We start from the raw sequence: 18143 nt of genomic DNA on the forward strand, positions 1-18143 counted from the left end.
GTGTTTCATCATCTATAAAAGGCAGATTATACTTACCTAGCTCACAGCATCTTTATAATTGATTTTTGTAAAGTGCTTTGGGATTCTCAGATGAAAGGCACTATACTAGTGTCAAGTATTATTATTATTGCTACTACTAGTAGTAACAGTACTTGTAATTTATACTGCTCTTGTCTGTTCATGATGCTTTAAGTAATGCATTCCTGCAGTGCCTCTATGGATTAGGTACGTGTCTGCTTTTATACATGAAGAAATTCAGCTTGTGGGAAGCTGTAGATTAGGTTTGGGATTTTTTCAGTTAGAAGGACACAAAACACACTGCTCACAATTTCTGGAGAGTTTTTTAACCATTGAAGTCCATAAAAGTTTTCCTTCTCTTCCTGTATTTCTGAATGCCAAAGCATGGTCATGTTTCAAGGGCAGGCTGGATGGAGCTCTGAGCAACCTGTTCTACTGAGAGGTGACGCATTCTGTGGTAGAGACATTGGAACTGGATGATCTTTAATGCTCCTTCTGACCCAGGTTGACCCGATTCTATGAGTCTATGTTTCTGAGTGTTTTTCGTGTTCTCACCAAGCCTGCGTTTCCAAGCACTTTCAAGAAATGGTGCCTGGTTTGGCAAACGTGTGGAGCTCAGCCAAAGGGTCAGTGCTGGCTAACAGGGAGTCCTGGGAGTGTTCAGGACTCTTGGCAATGCTCTTATATAATCTTGAACTTCAAACACATTTTTACTATCTCCAGGCTTAAGATAGATCGGGAGATTTTGGATTGCCTTCTGTTTGAAAGGCTTAAAATTCACTGAAATGTGTTTTAGATACCTAATACTTTGTGTAAGGATTGGGATTTTTGTTTTGTTTTGTTTTAACTTCACTAAATCTGCCTTTCGGTAATCATCTGAGATTTTAGATTTTTTTTTCCTAATGTAGACATTTCTTTAATCTGTGATAACTTAGAAAACTGGATCAAATACCACAGTAAAAAATACTTGCCCTGGGTTCCATTGCTGCCTTTGGTGTGGGCTCAACAGCTACAGATGTCACTGCATCTGGACGTGCTGTCTTCAAAAGCAGCTAATTTCTGAGATGGCAAATGGTCTTTGAATCACAGCAGCAATGGGCTTTGAGGCTCAGGCATTCTTCCCATGTTCAGCAGGTGTCTAAATGTCACTTACTGGAATTGAGATGTATCTGTTGCTGCACACATAGGCAGAGATGATATGAATGCATGGTGTGGACTCAGGCAGCAAGCCACAGTTTTAATGCATTTCAGCTATAACTATAATCAAACATAAACACTGTTCAGTTGATGTGGATATAGCATGATTATACTGACACACCATAGAGGGTGTGAGGTAGTCTGGTCTGTGCAGAGACTCTTTTAAGCAAAGAATCAGGATATGTGATCTGCTCTTCAAAAACCTTTTCCTAAGGCTTCACAGGAGGAGAGCTGCAGTGATCACAGGCTACAGCTTATGGCTTTATCCCTTGGTTGCCTCTGAGGACTGCACTGAACTGTCCCTGCTATGGATGTCCTCCAGTGAGTTTCTACTTGAAACAGAATGAGGTATAAATAGTGTTCAATGCAGATAGCTTTTGGGGTTTTTTGGGGTTTTTTGCAATCAAAAACTGAAATCAGATTTATCAAGAGAACTTGTTGGCTGCTGTGATCCAGGAGACCAGTTGCAGCTCAGGATCATGTATTTGGGATGTACATGATTTGGGGAACTTGGTTTTGAAAACGAAAGTTCAATAGTTATTTATATGCAGACAGTCTCAATGAATCATTTATGTAGCACATTTGTAAATGAGAGCTAAATGGGACTCAGCAGTTTGTGATGAAAAACAGATACCCAGAAACATCTCATTTTTTAAGTATTGCATTCCCAGGTCATCTCTAATTAGAGCTTTGGAAATCTGGAAGTAAATGTTTCTTCTTTGTGTCCTAAACAATAAAGGTTATCAATAGCAGCAGGCTGCTGAAGTCAGCTTATATGGCAAGAATACTTTTCATGGAAACAGTAGTGGGTAAAAAACAGACTGAGTTTGAAATTCAGTGCAGGCACATGCTTCAGGCTTGCCTGAGAGGTGAGCTGTTTAGAGACCTCTGTGTTGCTCATGATGGTGAAAAACTGGAAAATTACTAATCACAGAGCATGTTAAATGCACAATACTCAGGCTTGGGTTCTGTGTGTCTCTGAGACTCTCTTTTCGCTTTCTGCAGACTGGCAGGTACAGGGTTCTGCTATCTCATGCATCAGAAAGAAGGGTGCAAGAATTAATGAAGTATTATGCACAGAAATCATAATATAGACAAAACCAGCAAAACTGCCCACCATGTGGGCTCTGCATCTTCCTGCTTCCTCACTTCTGCTCACCAGTGGAGCAGCTCCATCCACTTCCACTGCCACAGGATTTGACTTTTTGCTTCAGGAAAGGTGTTTCTGTAACAGGTGGTTGTCACATACTCCCTATGCCTAGTTTTCACAATACTATCTTACTGTAGTTTTTGAAAATGAGAATAGCCTTGAAAACATTACCTGAATCAATATCTTTGCTGGCACAAATAAAAGTTAAATTATTGCTTAGAAGCACATAGTCAATGCACAAAATCATTAGTTTTGATGTAATCCTCATTTCTACTTACAGCATTTTCCATAATTTCTTTTTAAGGACTAATTATGTTCTACTTTTAAATCTGATATATACAAATATGTTTTAAAACAAATTCTGAAACATTTCTTTTGCATACAGCTTAAAATTAGCCAAGTTATAAAATTGCATACAAGTGTTATAACTTAAATGCAATTCCACTTTCAAGATTGTACAGTAAGGGATTTAAAAATCTCCCATGTATATGGACATACAGTGTCAAGGTGTATCATTAAACTGCAGAAAATTGTATTTGATGCTTTCTTGATGCCATGAAACATGTTTTAAAACTTGTTTAATTATCTTCAACCTTCTTTCAGGTTTAAACTTTTGAGGACAATTTAGTGCATTAGATCCCATATGATGAAGTTAGGTGAAATAGAGCTGCACCAGGAGATATTTCTATGGCTGTATTCTATTGTGGGTTTTATATTTTTGGTTTTTTTTAATATGATTTCTCCTCCATATAACCTAAGCAAATAAAATTAAGGCACATATATTTCTGAATAATTACTTTTTAAATGTACACCATGAAGGAAATCTCATACAGGCCATACTTTAATATATGTCAGTAGTCATCTGAATGTTGAATTTTGTATTTTTTTGTTTTAACTTGTATATGGTTTTAGGGCAGCCTTTCATTTGTTGTATCATAAAAATAATTTGTCTTTTGTTTGTAATACAATTCCTCAGTTCATCATTTTTCTATAGCCTAACCAGCAGTGTATCTGCCTTAATATTGATGAAGTCTGAGTGATTCAGATGTGGTTGTGATGTTTTATATCTTTTCCCTTTCCATCAAGACTTGAAACAGGGACTCACTCATCACTTAAAAGCATAATTGCTGAATATACAGAATATTTAATGGTATGAATATGGAAAGTTCTTTGTGACAAATGGTCTAGACACCTAAACTTGTAATATTTGGTAGTCATTGGGTTCTTAGAAATGAACTTATGTCTAGATAAAAAATACATGCCCAGAATCTCATCTTCCTTCCTCCACTTTTATAACCTTGTAGCTCTGTGGAAGTCACAGCTGTTTTTCAAGAATAATATGACTATCTGTTAAGTTTGGAGAGTGTGTTTTGTACGCTACTGATGTAACTTACATCAGAGTATTATTACGTGTCCTTTAATCTGGCATACTGGCACCTGTGTAGCATGTGAAAGAATATGGGGTACTGCTGCTGTGCCATCATAGTGGGCAGTTTTGCATTTTCATGCAGCTAATCTCTATATTCAAAACATTCTGACTGTGCTGGTTTGGCTGGGGAAAAGTTTATTTTCTTTACAGTGGCTAGTGTGGGGAGGCATTTTGGGTTTGTGCTGAGAACAGTTGATCATTCGGGGCTGTTGCTAAGTGGGGCTTGCACTGTTCCAAGGCCTTTTCTGTCTCTCACCCCAACCCACCAGTGAATGGGTTTCATGGGAAGCTGGAAGGGAACACAGCCAGGACAGCTGACCCCAACTGACCAAAGGGATATCCCATACCATATGGTGTCATGGTCAGCATATAAAGCTGGGGGAGGAAGAAAGAAGGGGACAAAATTAGGATTTATGGCATGTGTCTACCCAAGTCACCATTACATGTGAAGGAGCCTTGTTTTCCTGGAGATGGCTGAGCACCTTCCTGCCCATGGGAAGAGTGAATTCCTCATTTTTCTTTGCTTGTGTGTGTGGGTTTTGCTTTCCTACTAACCTGATTTTATTTCTACCAATGAGTTTCTTCCCTTTTACCCTCACAAGTCTCTCCCCTATTCTGCCATGGGGGCATGAATGAATAGCTGTGTGGGGTTGAGCTGCTGGCTGGGGTTAAACCACAGCACTGTGAATAAACTTCCTCTGAATGTGTGTGAATCTCCTGTACAATCTGCAACTCTTAGCCAGTACCAGGCAGGACAAGAGCAGTAGGGAGATTCTCTAAGGGATTTAGATTACTCTGGAGTTGGGAAAAGAGCCTACTTCTGCCTGAGGACATAAACTGGGAACTGTACAATGTCCTTTTATGGATTCTTAATAAGGTGTGATATATAGCTGAAGAATATGCAACCTTTTAAGAGAGAGTAACATACCAGGAATCTTTTCAAGTGATTCAGACAGAGAATTTTGCAGGGTAAAGGTAAGAGCTGCTCCCCACACCATTTACTGTTAGATTTACAACAGATAACAACACAACCTTTTGGTGTTTTCCATATGCAAGCTTCCACTATGTACAAAAAAAATACTAGAAGCAATAAAGTCATGCTCATAATTAAAAACTGCTGTGTGTATTAAATATGTTTTGCAATTAAAAGAAGCAGTTTCAGTTATGTTCGTCATCATCTGTGAGATGCTGGTAGCATACATAAAATGGTATAGTAATTGCAGGTTTATTCTTGTGGACAAATACTTAGAACTCTAGATCATTGTGCATCACTAATTGGTCCCCTGACAGGAATACTGTTGGGAAGAAAAGAAATGGGAGTAAAATCATCTTTCATCTCTTAGGTAGTTCCTAATATTCATATATTTAATTGCTATCTCTTCTGTGATGGAGTAGAAAAATTTCCAGTCTGTTCTCTTGAATAATTTACATGTGCTTTACATGTTTACGTAGAAGAAATAAAAATGTTGAAGTGAGTTATTAGAATCCATATGCATAATACAAAAGAAATTGAATACTCAAATGCACATAGATATTTTTTCTTTTTTTCTTTTCATCCAACTCAAGGGATGCTTATCTGACTTATTTCATATTGACTGATATGAAAAGCTGCTCTAATTTAAGGTCAGTCTGATTTTTTTTTTAATTCTGTGACCATGTCTCATTGTAGAAAATCTATCTCCAGTTATATGCTTGAGAACAGGGCTACTAATCAGTGCTTTGGAAGAACCTGCTCTAAGACATGTTGAAAGTCATTAGTAATCTAAGTGAACACCTCCTCTCCCCCAAGTTCAGTTTAAGCCAGACACTCAGTCTGCCCCTTCCTAAACTCCAATTCCTTTATGCCCACTGTAGGTCACTGCACTCCATCCAACCCAATTCCTCCAGACAGGCAATGGATGGTGCCTGAGAAAGGCTGTGTTCCAGCCTGGCGTGCTGAGGGAAGTAATTGTTTATTCTGAGTAGGATAGTGTATACAGAAAGAGGAAAACAGACACAGACACTACAGAGTGGAGTGGGAGATGCTGTTTGCTCTAAACACAGAGGGAAGGGGTTTTAGGGATGTGCAATCTCATAAGACAGAGCCATTAATTTTTGTAGGAGTCTTTTTAAAAAAAATGCATTTTACAATGGAACAAACAAATAGTCTTGTTTTGCAGCACTGAAAAAAAAAGTGAGATCTTTTTCCTGTGTCTTTCTGTTTTTCATGTCTGGTAAATCCCATGATCATTATGAAATGAAATACTTTTCTAGTTAGGTATGTTGTGATTTTTTTTTTTTTTTGTATTTCTTCCAAGTGATTCTATTATGTACTTGTAGGCAGAGTTAAGCTTTTTGTTATTTTCCATCAAACCAAGAAATTGAAGTGGGATGAAACCAGAATAACATGAGTTTAGTTTATGTATTGAAATAAATAGGAAACATTTTTTGTCTATTAGGCTGATGGCAGGAGTAAAATTAAATTCAGCCATAGAGTGCAGAAGAGCAAGATTAAATCTGTGATGCAGTGTGGTTTGTGAGTGGAAAAGAATGATTCCTGCATATGTTTTACAACATCTGAGTGGAAACACTGATTCTGCAGCTTGGGATAGGAAATACAATCAGTGTAGCTGAAGCCAGGCATCTATTTATCTTAAATTAATCATTCTCCAAGTAGGCAGTTGATATCCTAGTGCTATGTGCCATCCTTTTTACATTCATGCAGCACACATTAAACCAAAGAGCTGTTACTGTAGGAGCTGAAATATATTGCAGAACACAGATTGTAAAAGTTTAAAAATACACTAACACTTCTGTATGTTCAGTTGGCAATTAAACTGTATTAATATTTTTATTCTAGTACTTTCTAACAGTTTTCACCAGAATAAAAATTAGTTTTATGATCTTTAAATAGAGAAGAAAAGCTATGGGTACATTTCAAGGTAGAATATTGTTTTGTTTGTGCTGTTTAGTTCAATGAAATTTAGTTTTGATTTTTTCCAACATGTCAACAAACAAAAATCTGAGTGTTATTTCTAGTGTTTGAATTCACCAATTGGATTGAATAATAGGAGGACAATTTTTTTTTTTCTCTTTCAGTTTGGATACATATAGTTTAATTTAAGAACAAAATAATTTAGTCAATAGCAATGCTAAAGAGAGAACTGCCTTTGAGGCACAGTTTCTCCAAAGCATTTAAATTTTAATTTCATTCTAGGACAGAGCCTGAGGTTTTGTTGGATATGACCTCAAATGTCATAAGAGCAAATGAAATAAAATGATAATTTACTGTGTCCTACTGCAGATGTAGTAATTAGAAGAAACTAAAGGGAAGAGGAGACTCATCATTAAGCAAAAAGCAGGAAATTAAGCAGACATTTTCTCTTAAAGCATCATTTTCTTTCTCTTAAGTATTGATGACATCTGACAGCAATTGCCTGCCAACAAAAGTATTGTAACTGGAATCTTATTTTTGTTGATTCTGAAATCAACAAATAGATATTTTTTTTGCTGAATTCTTTTTTGAATCTTCTTCTTCCAAGTATTCTTTGTTTCTGGTTTTGAATCAAAGCTACTTAGAGAAAAAATGATAGTAGGATTTAGAAACCCTAAATGGCAAATTTTAAACATTGCTTTATCTTTTAATATTTTCAGCAGCTTTTTATCTGTGCCATGCAGTATGTATGCAGACAAATTCTCATTTTACAGGGAATTTTGCATTTGAGCTATAGAAGCTCTCATAGGTATTCACCCTCTTCCTATCCTGACCACTCTTTGATATGCCACACTGTAACAGTTTTGAAGAACTTGACAGCCCCAGATTTTTAATCTTCCATGGGAGATTTAACTGGACATTTGGAAGCATCTCTTTACTGAGAGGGGTTGTCAAACACTGGGAATGTCATCCTAGAAATCTGGTCTATGCTCCCTGCCTGTCAGTGTTTAAGGGGCATTTTGGCAATATCCTTAGCAACATGCTTCAACTTGGTCAGCCCATAAGTGGTCAGGGCTAGATGATTACTGCAGGGCCTTTCCAGCTGAAGAACATTCTATTCTATTCTATTCTATTCTATTCTATTCTATTCTATTCTATTCTATTCTATTCTATTCTATTCTATTCTATTCCATTCCACTCTTCTGTTCTCCAGAGTTTGGAAGTAAGTGGAGGTATAAGTGGAACTACTCTATCTGCAAAGTATTTGAAAAAATATGTTGTTTAGAGTTTGATGAAAAATCTAAATAAGTGGGGGGGGGGGGTAAGTGTCTTTAATTTGGCTTCTGGATTTTTACATATACAAGGATGTTGTTAAAAAAACTGAATATGGATTAAAGGATTACATATTTCATTTGTTAGAAAAATGTGCCAAGGAAACCACCCTTTGGAAGAGGAAGAATCTACAATGGAATTTTTTTAATCCTGGTAACAAGGCAGGTCAATTGTGACTGAATGTGCAAAGCTGCTTTAAAAGTCTGTCATTCTGTAGCTGGTCATTGTGGTATTTCTTTTGCTTATGCTGGAGGCTACTGTCAGAAAAGGTAGAAGACTTGCAAAATGCAAGTTTTGATGTCAGAAAAGGTATCAAAATGCACCCCACACTGGGCTGGCCTGCTCTGGTTCTGGTGTGTATACAGAGAACATTGATTGTTGACTGAGGCAGAACAGAAAATTATGATGTATTCAAATTAGTATTGCAGTGGCCAAGTACACTTAAAGGGAGATTAAGATACAAGAGGTCTATTTATGAAGATCTACTTACTTAAAATACAGCAAAAATGAGAACCCTTTCACCAGACTTGAGATTTTGAAAAGAGAGACTTGAATAGAAATGCTGATGGATTTAACTATAGCAGCCTTGAATGGACCTACCAAGACATAAAGGGTGTCAGAAGTCTGCAAAGCATTATTACTTACAGTGATGCAAAGAAGAAAAACTTTTAGTATCCAGCTCAAGGATCCATTTGCACAATGAAAACCACTGAGCTTTTCATGTGCTTAGAAGCAAACTTTGTTTTTGTGATGAAAATGTAGACTGAATGTGTTTTGCCTACCAACGCTACTTTGAAAGCAAAGGTGGATATGTAGACGTATCTTTTAGTAGCAAGAATATCTTTGGCTGTGAGTCTATTTGCACTGTATATAATGAAAGATTTATACCTGTGTGTTCTTTGGTGCATACAGGACATAATGCACGTAGAAGACTGCAGTATGTCAAAGCAAGACAAGGCTCTGCCAGACTAGGGAGCTTACATAGCTCGGGCCTGAGGAACTGCATGGCCACAGTAGAGTCATACATTTCCAGGGCAACTGCTTATAAAGTTTAGAGTTCTTACACTAAGTGAAGAATTTTTCCTTATGTCTGAAGTATAAGTGAAGGCCTGTTCTGTAAACAGATAGAAGTGAAAAGAAAGCTTAGACAAATTTAGTTCCACAAGCTTTCATTTCAGCTGTAACACTCATTTGTAATTTTACACTCCGAGGAAAAGCAAAAAATAGTTTATTTTGAAAACGCCATATTTACTTTTTGTCCTCTACTACATACCTTTCAGACAAGCACAAGGCAAGGCTTTATACATCCACAGCCCAATTTTCAGAATCAGTGAGTACTATAGATTTCTATGACAACATCTGGAGCTGTATGTCTTAAAATCTCTGTAAAATCAAGCCTTCACACATTATTGCTTCATTTCCCCAGGCAAATAATCTCAGAGTACCTCACAAAATGAATCAGAAGCGCAGAGTGCTGCAGTTCAATTTGTACTAACATTTATGTCTTTGAATGTCAGGATGGCTTTTTAAATGTTTCCTCATAAAACTAAGTCCACTGTCAACAGTATTCCTCACTCTGATTAGAGGAAGTACTTTACAGCTTAATAAAATCCTAAACTAAGCAGAACTGCCAAAGTTTCAGAAGAAAATATGTGAAACCAGCCTTGCTTCTGTCTGAGCTGTAGAAAAGTCATGGTGTGCCTAAATGGGTCTGCTGGATTTGTGAGGCAAGGTTTTGGTAGCCAGGGGGCTACTGAGGTGGCTTCTGTGAGATGCTGCCAGAAGCATCCCCCATGTCCAACAAAGCCAATGCCAGCCAGCTCCAGACCAGACCCACTGCTGGCCAGGGCCAAACCCATCAGGGTGCTGAAGGTGCCTTTTGTATAACATATGTAAGAAGTGGGAGGAAAATTGCTGCACAACAGAAACTGCAGCCAGATGAGAGAGAGTGAGAATATGTGAAAAAAACCCAACTCTTCAGATGCCAAAGTTGGTGCGGAAGGAGGGGCAGGACATGCTCCAGGCTCCAGAGCAGGGATCCTCCTGCAGTCTGTGGTGCAGACCATGGGGAGTCAGGCTGTGCCCTGCAGCCCACTGTGGACCCTATGCCAGGGCAGGTGGAAGTCTGAAGGAGTTTGTCACTCCACAGGAAGCCCATGCTGGAGCAGGCTCCCAGCAGGAGCTGCTAGACACATGGTTAGAGGAGCCCACTCTCGAGCAGGTTTGCTGGCAGGGCTTGTGACCCCTTGGAAGGGACCCACCCTGGAGCAGTTAATGAAGAACTGCAGCCTGTGGGAAGAACTCAAAGAAGTTCAAGGAGGACTGCCTCTGATTGGAGGAACCCCAGCCTGGACAAGGGGAAGACTGTGAGGGATCCTCCCCCTGAGGAGGAAGGAGCAGCTAAGACCACAACCCCCATTTCCTATCCTCCAGTGCCACTGGAGTGCAGGAAATAAAGAATACTGGGAGTGAAATTGAGCCTTTGAAGAACAGAGGTGGGGAAAGCTGTTTTTTAGATTTAGTTTTATTTCCCATTACCCTACTCTGATCTCATTGTTAATAAATTCAGTTAATTTCTCCAAATCAAGTCTGTTTTGCCTGTGACAGTAGTCAGTGATGAACTCACCTTGTCCTTATCTTGACCCAGGAACCTTTCATTTTATTTTTGTCCCCTGTCCAGTTGAGGAGAGGGAGTGCTAGAGTGGGCTTGATGGGTACCAGCTGTCCAGCCACAGTCAACCCACCTCAGCATGCAGGTGAACACTATTCTGTCTTTCACCTTGATGTGCAAAACAGCATTTCATGGTAGGCATGCATGATTTCACCTCTCACTGGCCATGGACAAGAAAGGGTAAGTGAATCTTAATTCGATAAAGTTTTGCAAGGCATTAGTAGAACACTTTACACTATTAGAATTTCTGTTACTCCTTCTCATAATTTGATCCCTTTGATATGCCATGGTGTTTTTTGTCTTGTTGGGTTTTTTTTAGTGGAATGTGGTCCTTTTGTTTTGAAAAAGGAGTAAAGGGATTCTTTATGAATAATTGTACCTATAAAGTCTTCCTAAGACTGTATTTTCATGAGATCAAACTGTTTCATCAGACAGTGTAAAATGCACCAGGAGGTGTCAGGTTCTCCAACTGTCCTGAAGAATGAGAAGTTACAACTTCTGCATCCTGCTCAAGTCAGTGCCATCCACTCAGTGATATATGTATAAGCCCTCTCTGCTTTCTGTTAAGGAGAGAAGTAGTGGAAGTCCCAAGATGTGTGTGATACATATTTTTCTGATATAGATTAGGGTTCCGATATAGATTAGGGTTTGATTATGCCCACATTGTCAGTGACTGCACATAAAACCTTTTCTAGGGTAGCATTTACAGTCCCCTGTCTGGTGGCTCTGATTTACTCAGAACAATATGTGAAATAATGGCTTTGGAGTGATTACTCCAAGTGTGGCTTTCACCCCAAGTATGTCAAAGCCTTTGGAACAGAAACTTGAATGTCATGATGTAAACATGCCCCTATTCTGGAGTAGTCCGCAGGAATATTGTATTATGCAGGTTAGAGCCAGTCTGCTGTTGGCTGAATGTTGTCCAGAAAACAACTTTCTCCATTAGATGATCAGTGTAATAGCTATTTGCTTTCTCTCCCTTTCTTTTAAGTGAGCACTTTCTGCCACTGAAAGTCTTTCACTTCTCATTCTCCAAATTCCCTCTTCTTCTGCATGCTCCTTTCCAGACCCCCTTTTGAGAATATTTCCAGTGCTGGTATGAGCACTGACAGTGCTTCTGATATGGCTTCTATACAGAGTTTCAGGGTATCCAAGGCATTGGACCTAAAAGGACTACCAGGAATCAGGGACTGTTTGGTGCTGTTCAAATAATAATTTCAGTGGTAACAGTCACCTCCTTCTGCTAAGTGTCTCCATTCCCTATATGATACAGTTGCTTGAGCCCATAACAAAACTCTTGTGATTTTACACCTTCAGTTTATAATATACTTATTGTCAGGCTTGAATCCAGAAATATATTAATATGTTTTTGTATGTGATATCTGTATTGTTGTATATATAAACATAGACTGTGTATTTGCTAAGGGTAGAGAGGGCAGAGCTCTAGAGAAATAGAGTGGAGGTGAATACGAAGCTCTTGTTTATATGACTGAGCATAATGCACCCGAAGATATGAGGCTGTGATGCTCTGCTTGTGGTGAAGAATGTGTAATGAATGTAATGCAAATGTTGTGTGAAGGAAAAACTGTACAACAGCACAATGGTAAAAGTCCTATCCAGCAGTAAGGCGCCACTGTATTGCAACTGAATAAAACATAGAGAATTATTTACTGGTACATCAGTGTCTGTGCAAGGACAAAACTATCAGGGTTAGGAAAAGAGGAAGAAACTCATACATTTTGTGAGGTTCTCTGGCAAGATAAATACCAGACTATGATTTCTCTTGTCAAAAAGGACAAAGATTCAGTCAAAAATATCACAAAAGATCACATAAATTTAGGAGAATTAAAGAAAATTGGTAAAGGTGCTATTAATCAGTTAATTATGTTGGAAAAAAACAGATAATGTTTCTGGGGGGAGATCTGTCTGGAATGTCTGCTGCCAACAAACCTAAGACATAAAGTAGGCTTAGCCAATGAGACAACTAGAAAAATCAAAATATCCATCATCTGGCCAGTCAAGTGAACTCACCAGGGAATTACTTCTTGTGTTAGTTCTCCAACAAATGGTAAGTGCTCCTTTCTTATGAAAGGTTACATACGTGAGTATGTGCATGGTACTGAGTCATTTAGGGATCTCCAAGACTCTAGATACACATTTAAAGAACATTTATTTGCTCATGCTAAGTCTAACATGGCAGGTTAAATAAGGTGGATGCAGCTGTTTTTCCAGATGCAAATTGTGTTGTGTTATCAGTAATGGATTGTGGACTCTGTTTAGATTGCCTAACACTGAATAAAGAAAAAAGAATGAATATTCATCCTACCTTTTGAAACTATGATTTTAAAATATCATTGCTTATACTACTGGAGAGCCTCATTTGAGGCAAAAATATTATCTTAGAAGATAGTGACATAAAACTGAGAAACCCACCTGTCAAGTCTCATGAGGTCTAATGGTTATTGTTAGTGCACAGGATCAATAGCTGAACAGGAAGATTCAGTCCCATAAAGTGGGACTATGTCTGGATGAACCAATGATGTTCCCCTGCCCAGACGGTCAAAAGCATTCCCCGATTTTTCTTTTTTTTCTTCCCTAAGTTCTGTTAATGGACTTGAAACGTATTCTACAAAATGACAGAATGGGGAAGATGGAAAAAAGGGCAGCATTCAAAGAAGAATTTAGAAAGATTCTCCAGATATGCAGAAGAATTTTAACAAAAGCAGCACTTAGCAGTGATTGAGGCTTGTCAAGGTATCAAGCAGAGCTTCTACCACTAGATTAGTAACACTAATTAGGACTAAATGAGGAAAATGTGGACCTGTTGCTAAAAGGGTGGGAAAATTAGTGACAACAGACAGAGATACAGTGAGGTGCTCACTGCTGTCTTTGCCTCAGTGTTCACTGACTTGGCGCTAGTGAAATAGAACTAATCCAGCTTTGACGACTGAAAGTTCAGGATGCAGCTGATGTGGAAGTGTTTTCTAATGTGAAGAAGCTCTTGCTTTCAGAAGATGGTATCTCACACACTTTAATAGTGGTATTTTGGTTAAAAAGATGTTGGCAGATCATGGGAATATCTTAATGCTTCAGAGGTGGTGCAGCTGTCAAGGAAGTACTTGAAGAAAACAGCTTTGATTGTTGAAATATACTGTCATGCACTAAACAGAGTATTAAACACACAAAATACATTTAATTTAAATGTTTGTTCTAATGCTGGCATGATGAAAGGGTCACAGCAACAGAGACAGCTGGGAGTTAACTCACTGCTGTGCTGTGAATGTCCAATCAGCCTGCAAAATACATTTCTTTCTGATAACTTTACCTTTTTTCCAATTAACACTATTCTACTTCTTGCTTAATGCCCTACCCTGTAGTCATACACGTCTGCAGTAGACACATATTTCTGTTACTCTTTATGGAGTATGATAAACCATGCAGTTGATGTTTCAGTTGAAGAACTACTTCTTCCCCTGCCATGTGGAGTGTCTTCCAGATGCCTAACTGAATCGAGCCTAAGAACCAGGAGTGTGGATTTGTCAGAGGAATAGGTGTGGAGTTAACTCAGTTTAGAGACTTGTTGTTCTCTTTCTTTATTGAGGGTGGCTGATTCAGCCCCAAATTTTCCAGTCACAATTACTGCCATTGCAAATACACAGCAGAATAGACCCATGGAACCTGTGGGAATCAAATACAAATGAGTCAGCTTCAACAAATATGGTGTAGATAGAGGGCTAAAATCTACTTCATGCAAGTAGTGTGATCTCAGAAAAGGTTGGTTTGCAAAGAGATCATTTACAGGAATAAAAAAGTATTTTCAAGTATAAGCCAAATACTGGAAAATAGTCATTAAAGTCAAAGCATAAGGAAGAAACAAGAAAAAAATGTTAAGAATATGTGGGAATGTAGAAGAACATAGAAGAAAAAAGATTTTGGAAGGTGCAGGGCTGCTGTAGGAAGTCAAGACATTTACTTCATATACATGTACACACCTTTTTCTCATTTGAACAGCTTGGTGAGCTTGGTGTTAAAAGTAATAACAGCAGCAAAGGAAAGTTTAATCTGTTCATATGGATAAGGCTTTGAGGATCAATAGCTCAAAATAGCCCCCTGAAAGGTGAACGCAAATCTTTTACAAGATGTGGATCAAAATCTGATTTAGAACTTGAAATCCTGAAATCAGCAGTAAGACCCAAACAAACATGGCAAAACACATTAAAAAATACAGTATCTTTTTTCTTTATTTCCTTTTTTTTTTTGTTTCTGTAGTACACTTAAAAATTTCCAATGTATTTTGTTTTTTAAAAAAATTAAAGGGAGCCTTGCTCTTGTGATAGTTTTGTAGTTTGCATAAGAGTCATTAATAACTTATGCAGTTTCCAGCCTAGCTTCTTTGTCTGACACCTATTCAGCTGTAACTATGAAAAATTACTTGCACACAAAGGCTTTTCAGTCCCTAGAAGTACAGACTGAAGTTGAAACCATTAATTTTTCAGGAAATTTAAACTGACTACTTGGCCATTGCCAGATGTATTTTGTAAGGAAGGCTTTTCTCATGGAAAGTCTGGTCTTGCTTGTTCTTTTTCTGCTTTTAGGGTGCTTTTTAACACCTACATTTGTGGGCCTATGCTAAAAAAGAAGAAAATGTATTTTTCACGCCCTTTATAAAGTATTTAAACAAAATAACTTTTTCTAAATATGTCTCATTCTTTCTGATGGTACTATTTGGCAGCAGAAGCTCCAAGGTCTGAACATTATTCTGAATCCATCTTGTCTTAGGGTTGATCTAAACTATTACAAAAGATGAAATAGTAAAAATACAACACTATTAGCACCAATAAAATCATTTGTGCTATTCCTTTTTTCTCTGGCAAAGAATTGAATGACAGCAGTAGGCAGTTGTTTAGGTCTTGAAAAGGTCTGGAGCCTTGTTTTTGGTTTCAAAATAATTTTCCTTTAAATTAATTTTGACTTTGTCTTTACATTGGTGGTAAGAAAGGTTTAAATTTAGAATTTGAGGCTGTAAAGCTAAAATATCTCCGAAAGGGCACGCACAGGGTAATTTCAAAACCTATTGACCATGAATGAGAAATACCTTAAGAAATAAACAAGGATGTCCTTTCTCCTTTCTTTGATATGATTTACAAAGGTCTCCAGAAAACCTTTTTATTGCTCTCTCAGTACAAGAAATATTAAAGAAATTTTTTTCTAGTAACAAAGTTTTTGTCATTTGATTTCACTTTTTATCCACTTTTTATTCATTTTTTAAAGTTACTTTCTAGTTCATAGGTTTTCCCATGATGCAATTAGCATTAGAATTAAAAAGTAAGATTATGACAAATATTAGTTTTTTGAGAATTACTTATTGAAAATTTTTCCTATATTAACTGTTTTTTTCAAAACCTTAGAAAAGGGATTAGTAAAAAGGGATTTAATGAACTTTGCACTGACTGTCAGACTTGCTTAGCAAATTACTCTGTGTGGCATAATTTTATTTACTTATGTATTGATTTCAAAGTCTGTGAAGTAGAATGGACTTAAAATGAGTGTTGATCTTTTGTAGTGCACTGTTGAATAGTGTCATGCAATGTGTTCATAAGAGCCTATAAATAAAATGCTGCAGTAATCTCAAAAATTAATGCTGAATGACAGAGATTGAATTTAGTTTGGGTTGAAACTTGAAACTTGAGCGTTGAAAAGCAACGCTCAAAAGTTTCTTCACAGTGTTGATCCTCACCATGTTCTTAAGAAAGTGAGATCACTTTTGGTTTTTTTTATTTTAGGGGCTCCCTTCCATTCTGAGGTTTTGCTGACTGGATGAAATGTTACAACTATGTATAGACAGACAGAAGTAAAATAGACCATTTAATGTTATAAATGATAGATTATATATTCAACACCAACCTGATATGGAAGTGTCTGTGTTGATTTTTTATTTATTTATTTTCTTTCTTTTTTTTTCCACTTTTTTGGATAAAATATTCTGAATTTTGTGGACAACACATAAAATCTTTTAATTTAAACACAGGTATGACTTATACCCTTTCTCTAGTCTGTTGACCTTTCCCCCAACCTTCATAACCAAGTCTTATGCTTTTTGTGTCAAGCTCTGCACATATTGGGTGGTAGCAGAGTCAGAGAGCTGTGCCAGCTGAGGACAGCATAGCTGTGCTTGCCTTTCGTCCCTTGGAAAGGTTTCTGCCACAAGTTAAACCACAAGAGCAGACTGTGGGACTAATAGTGTTAAGCCAGCTCAACTACCATCTCGACTTCATCAGGGATAAAGCTACTGAAATGGTACAATAGTACTACTCTCTGTGTCCTGCTGAGATCTGAAAATGTGTGAGGAAAAACCTGTGGTCAAGGTTTCAAAAGCCAGGGAGAGTTCTGATAAATGGCCTTAGTTCACTGCAGAAATGAGCCACTGGCCAAAGGAATCAGAATCATCTTTGAACCCGAGAGAGCTTTAAATCAGATCAGCTTGGGATCAGTGAAATCTCAAAATTGTAACTTTCTCTGTGGTCCACCCTCTGGAAGAGGGAGCAGAAAATCAGAAGTCCAGCCTCAGAAGTATTTATAAATCGCTAGCAAAATTGCTGCTTTAGTCCTTCTACTCACATCTGGGCCTCATCCCCATTGGGCTTGCCATGGGCTGGAAACCATATCATCACCATCCCCTAACAACTCTGCTGCCTTTCTGGTTGGCAGGACCACAGCTCAAGAGAGTAAGAGAGGATGGCTTGCTCTTCAGTGCTTTCCATGATTTCTCACACGGATCTTTAAATACTACATAGGTACTTTAGATAGGGATCTTTAATATTGAAAGTAATGAAACCCCGTTTCTAGAGGGAACACTAAAGCTCAGGAAAGGAAATGAACTCAAGTGTTTAGAATTAAGTATTTTGTCTGAGAGTTGTGGTTTTTTCCCAGCATGAGCGAAGAAGAAATAGAAGACCTGTTTAAACTTTTAGAATGTAAAGCTTAAAGGGAAACCTGAATTAGTTGGAATAAACTTAATTTAAAAAAATATGAGTAAATGTAAATACAGTGGAAGCTATAGTTCATGTAAAAAGTACTTGAAGTTTGCTGCATACATGAAACCAATTTGTAAAACCATTCAATCTCTGAAAGATGTCATGTTTGTGATTTTACTTATCTGATGCCACCGTAATGTAATGAAATTATAAGAAGAAAGTTCAGTGATGAAACAAAAATTTTCAGTAAGAATTTGTTTATATTAAAGGGCCTATGTTTACAAATATGAATTGTATGGATTTCAAGAAGTCCGAGTGACAATTCTGGTGTGATAGAGGAACTAGTGTAACTTGATTTACTGCTTTTACATTTTCTGCCTGTAGGAATACCTGCTCTGTCTATGTCGTCCTCAGTGTGGCTTTTAGTGACAAAATGATCACTAAAATGAATGTGCCCC

General features: G+C 37.7%; 1 protein-coding gene and 1 long non-coding RNA gene across 3 annotated transcripts in view; both read left to right on the forward strand.

Moving 5' to 3' along the window:
* The window catches only part of ZNF804B (zinc finger protein 804B), a 225169-nt gene that overhangs the window by 18849 nt on the left and 188177 nt on the right, over positions 1 to 18143 (forward strand). The gene's annotated exons all lie outside the window — the stretch shown is intronic.
* Positions 8145 to 16618, forward strand: LOC135287227 (uncharacterized). Its single transcript, XR_010351044.1, has 3 exons — positions 8145 to 8309; positions 10721 to 10891; positions 16495 to 16618. It is a non-coding gene; the product is annotated as an uncharacterized LOC135287227 (long non-coding RNA).

This window comes from Passer domesticus, chromosome 1 (genome assembly GCF_036417665.1).
Source record: "Passer domesticus isolate bPasDom1 chromosome 1, bPasDom1.hap1, whole genome shotgun sequence".
In the NCBI taxonomy this organism is placed as follows: domain Eukaryota; kingdom Metazoa; phylum Chordata; class Aves; order Passeriformes; family Passeridae; genus Passer; species Passer domesticus.